The 5,901-nt window shown below is 49.6% G+C and overlaps 1 long non-coding RNA gene across 1 annotated transcript in view; it reads right to left on the reverse strand.

Moving 5' to 3' along the window:
- Window positions 1-4,207, reverse strand: part of LOC111745958 — a 5,974-nt gene extending 1,767 nt beyond the window's left edge. Inside the window, exons 1-2 of the long non-coding RNA XR_002782856.1 lie at window positions 4,010-4,207; window positions 3,672-3,760 (exon numbers count right to left, since the gene is read on the reverse strand). This is a non-coding gene — a long non-coding RNA (uncharacterized LOC111745958). The remainder of the gene's footprint in view (window positions 1-3,671; window positions 3,761-4,009) is intronic.
- Between the last annotated feature and the right edge of the window lie 1,694 nt (window positions 4,208-5,901).

Raw genomic sequence — 5,901 nt, forward strand, 5'->3', positions numbered from 1 at the left:
CCTAGAAGCCTGATGGGCCAAATTAGAACATGTTAGTCTGTGTTTGTCCTCCTCATATTTCTTCTCCCCAGTTTTGAGCAAATAACTGAACTCAGTAAATAGGTGGTATGGGGATTTGGGCAGAAGGGCACCCATAGTAAAGCCCTCTAAGTTTTTGGTAAACTCTAAAACTAAAGAAATTACCAGAGAGACTTGGAAGAGGCTGGGGGGAAGGCAAAACATGTTAGAGAAGCTGAAGATCCCAGACTGGTGGGGTGCTGCCCCTCCCCCAACAGGACTGGGGGTGGGGGGATGTGACGGGGAGGTGGGGGTGGGCAGGCCTTATGGTAGCCCCAGGAAGCCAGACTTGAGTTCTAAGGCTCTTGCTGAGCCAGCGGGAGCCCTTGGGTGGGACAATGCATACAGCCTTCATCCAGTTGACAGATTTGTATTGAGTAGCTACTATAGGCCAGGGCTGGGTGCTGGATGCTGGAGGCATTCACATTCAAGTGGGAGAGAAGGAAAAATAAACACGTGAGTTATGCAACACACTGCATACGATGTAGGCAGTGGTAACTGGTGAAAAAAAGGAGGCGGGTGAGGGACAAGTATTGATAATGGTGGGGGTGAAGAGGTGCTGCTATTCTGTAGAGAGTGGCAGTGAAGGTCTTGCTCAGGGAATGGTATTTTCTGAAAAAAGTGAGAGGGAGAACCACAAGAATATCAGTGAAAGGGACAACTAGTGCAAAGAGGCAGAGGTGGCATGTTCAAGGATAACAGAGCAAACTCTGGAAAGGAGGGAGCCCCAGAATGTCCAAGGTTGGGCTTGCTTCTCATCATCCCAATGGGATAGAATCACAAAACAGACGGATTTAACATAAGCCAGGGCTTTTCGAACTTTAACTTTGTTAAATGTAGATTCTGACTCAGTAGGTCCTGGGTAGGTCCTGAGATTCTGCATTTCTAATAAACTCCCAGGTAAAGCCAAAGTTGCTGGTCCATGGACTACACTTTAAGTAGCAAAGTGTCTTGACTACTGTGGCCTGAAAATTCTACCTGCTGCTCAATGTCAAGCCCAAATCCTTTGGGATGTCATTTGAGGCTCTTGACACATTTTGCAGCCCCCCAAGGCTGGAACCTTGCAACTGTTCCCTACAAGGCCTTGCAACTGTTGCCTACAAGACTTTGCAACTGCTCCCTACAAGATCTTGGCAACTGTTGCCTAAGGAATGGGTCTTCCCCATTCCCTTGCAAGCCCCACCCCTTCCCTGCAAGACCTGGGAGTGTCAGGGTGGAGCACTGGGCTCTACAGTCAGTCTGCTTGGGTCCAGATTCCAGCACTGCCAGCTACAGGAGGCCCTACTTTGGGAACGAGACTTTGCCTTTCTGTGCTTTAGTTTCTCATCTGTAAAAAGAAAAAGAAAAAGAAAAACACCCTCTCCCCGGCCCCCCCTCCCCCCCCAAAAAACCTCAGCTATTTTCAAGGCTATTTTGAAGATTCGAGAAATAAAATTTATCAGAAGTCTGGCATACAGAAGGTATACAATAAATGCCGCATCGCTCTCCTTCCAATTCTTCCTTTCCTTTAAGACAGCGATCTATGTATTTTCATCTCATTATTTCAAGTTTTTCTTTTTGGGTGCATGTTTAAAATGTGTTTACTAATAGGGAATAGGATAAAAAAAGAAATTCTGAAGACCGCTGTTTTGAAGCTCAGTAGAAATGATAGAGAATATTAGAGCTGGAAAGGATTTTAAAGTCCCGGCCCCCAGCACTCCCTCTCCCATCTAATGTGTGAACCTCTCTGTTGCACTAGATTGCCTCTAGTGATGGGGAGCTCACTATCTTTCTGAGCAATCTATTTTGTACAACTCTGGAAATGGTTTCATGTGTTGCAGCTGTTTCTGAGCTGCCATGGCCTAACTGAACTGTTCCCTCCCACTGCACTGTATCATAGCTCTGGGAGGTCCCTAGGGCCCAAAGCCAGGTTGTGTGCATAGTAGGCCTTCAATAATGTTTTATGAATGAGTGGAGGTGGCAGAGAGATGAGGGGGAGATGAAGAGGGTGACTTCCCCACCAATTCTTATTTGGAAGGACACTAGCAAGTGGGTGCTGTGTCATCCTGGGAGCTTGGTCTATGTAATATGCATCTATTCATTTGGGTTTGTTTACATGTGTTTGTACATATGTGTATCTGTACATGCCATTGTGTGTTTCTCTGTGTGGCTTTGTCTCTATGGGGGTATGTGTGTGTGTATGCAATTGTATGTATCCATGTGTGCTGTGCCTATCTTTCTCTGGGACTTCGCACATCTCTGTGTTTGGGGGTGTGTCACTGTGGGGTTGTGTGTCTGCCTGTATCTGGTTTGTTTACACATGTGTGAGTGTATATTCTGTTTGCAGATGTCCATGTATGGTGTGCATGTCTCTCTTTGTGTCTTTGTATGTCTGTGTGCCTGGGGCCTTTGTGTATTTCACTGTGTGTGTGTGTGTGTGTGTGTGTGTGTGTGTGTGTGTGTGTGTGTGTGTGTTTGCATGAATGTGTCTCCCTTTCCCTGCTCAGCCCTTTTGGGAAGTTGGGGGTGACTTCTTGCAGCCTGGTCGACTTAAGGCCGTCTGACTGGCAGGCAGCAAGGGCTCCATCCACACCCCTCCTCTCTGCTCGGCTGTGCTAATCACTGGGTTATATGCAGATGGCAAATGTGTGGCTGCCAGGCTTGGAGGAGGGACTGTGGGGGGCGGGTGTAGATGAGCAGACACCGAGAAGCGAGAAGACAATTTAGAGGCAGAAAGGAGAAAAGCAGCCTGCTTGGCTTTGGAGTTAGGGTGTGGGGTTCTCTTCAGAGGCTTGAATCTTATAGAGGACATGATGACTGTGATGTTTTTCTTCTCCAGTCAAGCTAGTCTTAGAGTCACAGTATTCTAGAATCTTAGAATTTTAGATCTAGAGAATTCTAGAATCTCAGCCTCGTGTAATTCTAGATTCTTAGAACTATACCCAAGAACTCAAATCCTCCTGCATGCTTAGCATCTTCAAATGCAGTTCCTCTTACCCTCCCCTTTCTGTTTCCAGTCTTTGTATAGAAATGGCTAGGGAATGACCTTGAAAGTTCATCCCACCTACTCCAGGCTCAGGCAGGGCAGTGGAGAGGGTGGCCTAGTTAGCTTGGACATTCTTGGGGATGTTGACTTGGAATCTTCTCTTGGCAAGGACTTGTCTCCTGAGTGGTCTGAGCTCTCATATTACCCTCTCTACCTTCTGCAAGGACTGAGACAAAGGCGCCTGTGTTCTCAGGATATGTTTTCAGCCTTTCAGGAGCTGACATAACAGGCTGCAGGTGCGAGGAAAACAAAGGGGCGGGGCTCCTCTGAGGCCCTCAGCAGAAGAGGTTTAGTAACCCAGCCTGGGGTGGGGCGGATGGCTAACCAGGCAGCCACCTCCCCTAGGATGTCCAATGAGGCGTTTCCTTCCTTCATGGCTTCTCAGGATGGCAGCTGAAAAGGTTAGACTAGTCCCATCCCAGGGATCCTCAGAGCCACGGACTACCCTGAGGGAGGTCACTGCACTGTACTTTGACCTCTGCCAGGAATCACCCAAACTCTTCAGTGTGGCAGCTTTTCAAGCTTTGGCTACTAGCCATCCCATCCCTCCCTCCCACACATGTCCAGCCTCACTGAACTCCCTACTCACCTTCCGTGTATTTTATTTCTTCCTGCTTCCAAAACTTTGCATGGGCTTTTCTTCTCTGCCTTTTCTTCATGGTGCAAACTTTTGTCCACCTGTGGAATGTAAGCTCCTGCTCAATTGTTAAGTGCCATGAGAGGAAGAATTTAACTTAATACTTTATTTCCCAGAATCTACAATAATGTTCAGTGCACAGTAGGTATTTAACAAATGTTTGTCGAAGGATGAAGTGATTGAATGTATCCTTCAAGATTTCCCCTCTGAAGCCCTTACTCTCCAACCCCTTCCAGATGTTTCCCTGGGTCCCGCACTGCCCCTAGGGTTATCTTTGGCCCAGAACTTACCACCCTAGGCTATGGGTCTTTGCTTAACTTGTCTGTCTTCTTCACCAAACCAGGAAGCCCTTGAAGCTGAGACCATGTCTGGTCAATCTTTGTACCCGCAGCATCCAGTTCAGAGCCTGGCACCCAGCAGGTGTCCAGTAAATGGAGGGCAGTTGCCAGCAGCTGGGCTTGGGGATTTGAAATCCCCTGTTGATCGCAACTGTGAGCGCTGGTCCAAGCTGTTGGCAACATCTGCTTCAAAGTCTCATTTGCAATTATACGTTCCCAGGCTCTTGCCTGTTAATATTTAATAACCAGGCAGCTAGCCTTCTCTGGCAGCCACTTAAGCCCCTGATTGCCTCTTGTCTGAACTTGGCCCTGAGTGTGGCAGGGACCACACTGGGGTTAAGTATAAAACCCATATCCTGAGTCTGGGGCCAGTGTAAGGCTAGAGCTCCAGGGACAGGAGGAAGGAATACCCACTGGCTTGAGGCTCCTGGATGGCCTTACCAGGCAAGGAGGGTTGGGCATTGGCTCCAGCTGGCTCCACCTCTGCTCCCCGCCACATAAGGCTATGCCTGCTCATGTCCTGTGGTCTGGGGAGGAGGAGAGAGGAAGAATGTCAGTGGGACCTTCCCTGACTCACATCCGAGCTGGAAGAGAAGGAAGAAAGGGGGATTCCACCTGGGCTGTGTCCCAGCAGGAAAGGTGGGTCTATCCTGTATGGCTTGGCCCCCAGGAGCCAGGACCTGTCCACGTGGGGCCTGTGGTGCCATGAAGTGGTTACTGGCAGCCATAGGGCTGGGAGTCCTTCCAAGTCAGCTGTGGAAGGAGATGAGGCAATAGCAATGATCTGAGCCCCAGAGTTGCCTAAGATGCTGCCCAGCACTGGTAAATCCTGCAGGCCTGGGGAAGCCTGGGTCAACTCTGAATGCTGACCTCTGCAGGATTGCTGGGGCAAGAGGGTAAGAAATAGTCACGGGAAAGTTCGGGAGGAGGGAAGGGCAAGTGCAAAGGTCATGAGGTTGGACTGTCGGTACTGCTAAAGCCTTGGGGCCCAGAGAAATGTCAGGAGGTGGACTTCAGAGCCAGTTTCTCAGCGGATGTGGAGAAAGGTGCTGCTGGAATTCCCACCTAGGAAATCAGAATTTCCACATCCCAAAGGGGATTTTACAGCATCAAGAGACTTGGTTTCCGGCTCTCACGCCACCCCTAACGAGCCCAGTGACATTGGGTAAGTCCCTGTCCCGTGCTCATGCATCTCTGCACGCCTCGAAGAGCACGACCGCCTAACCCCTCCCAGTGTGGAGAGGCCTCCATTCTCCCCTTGCGGGGCATGTGGCCCAGCCCAGGAAACCGAGAGCAGAAAAGCTGCCCTGCATGACCTTCGGGGCTGATCCTGGTAGGTTGGCCTGGATGCATAATGCTCTGCTCCTATGATGGGCAATGTTTATCAAGCATGTGCAAGGTGCCGTGCGAAATAAACCCTTTACCCACATACATAATCTCATTTAATCCTTGTCATCCTCCTCTCTTTTCCCCTCACCCCATTATCCATTCTCAAGTTCTGTCAACAGCACCTTTAAAGCTCAGTTCCGGTCCATTTGCTTCTTTCTACGGTCCCCAGTACTACCCTCACTGACTATCATCTGTTCACACCTGGACATTGCACTAACCTCAGCTCTTCTGCTTGCACCTGGCCCCTGCAGCCCCCAACCAGCAGCCAGGAGGCCTTTGAACAATCTAAATCCGTTCATGTCCCTCCCCTGAACTGATTTTGAACCTCAGGGGGGGCTGCCATGACACTTAAAAACAAACCCAATTCTTATAGCCAGTGCTGCTCTGTCTTCCCCGTCCCTCCATGTTCTCCATCCTGAGAGCATACCATCCTCACTACCCACTCTGCTGCAGCC

The sequence above is a fragment of the Pteropus vampyrus genome, unplaced genomic scaffold (assembly GCF_000151845.1).
Source record: "Pteropus vampyrus isolate Shadow unplaced genomic scaffold, Pvam_2.0 Scaffold7, whole genome shotgun sequence".
Lineage (NCBI taxonomy): Eukaryota > Metazoa > Chordata > Mammalia > Chiroptera > Pteropodidae > Pteropus > Pteropus vampyrus.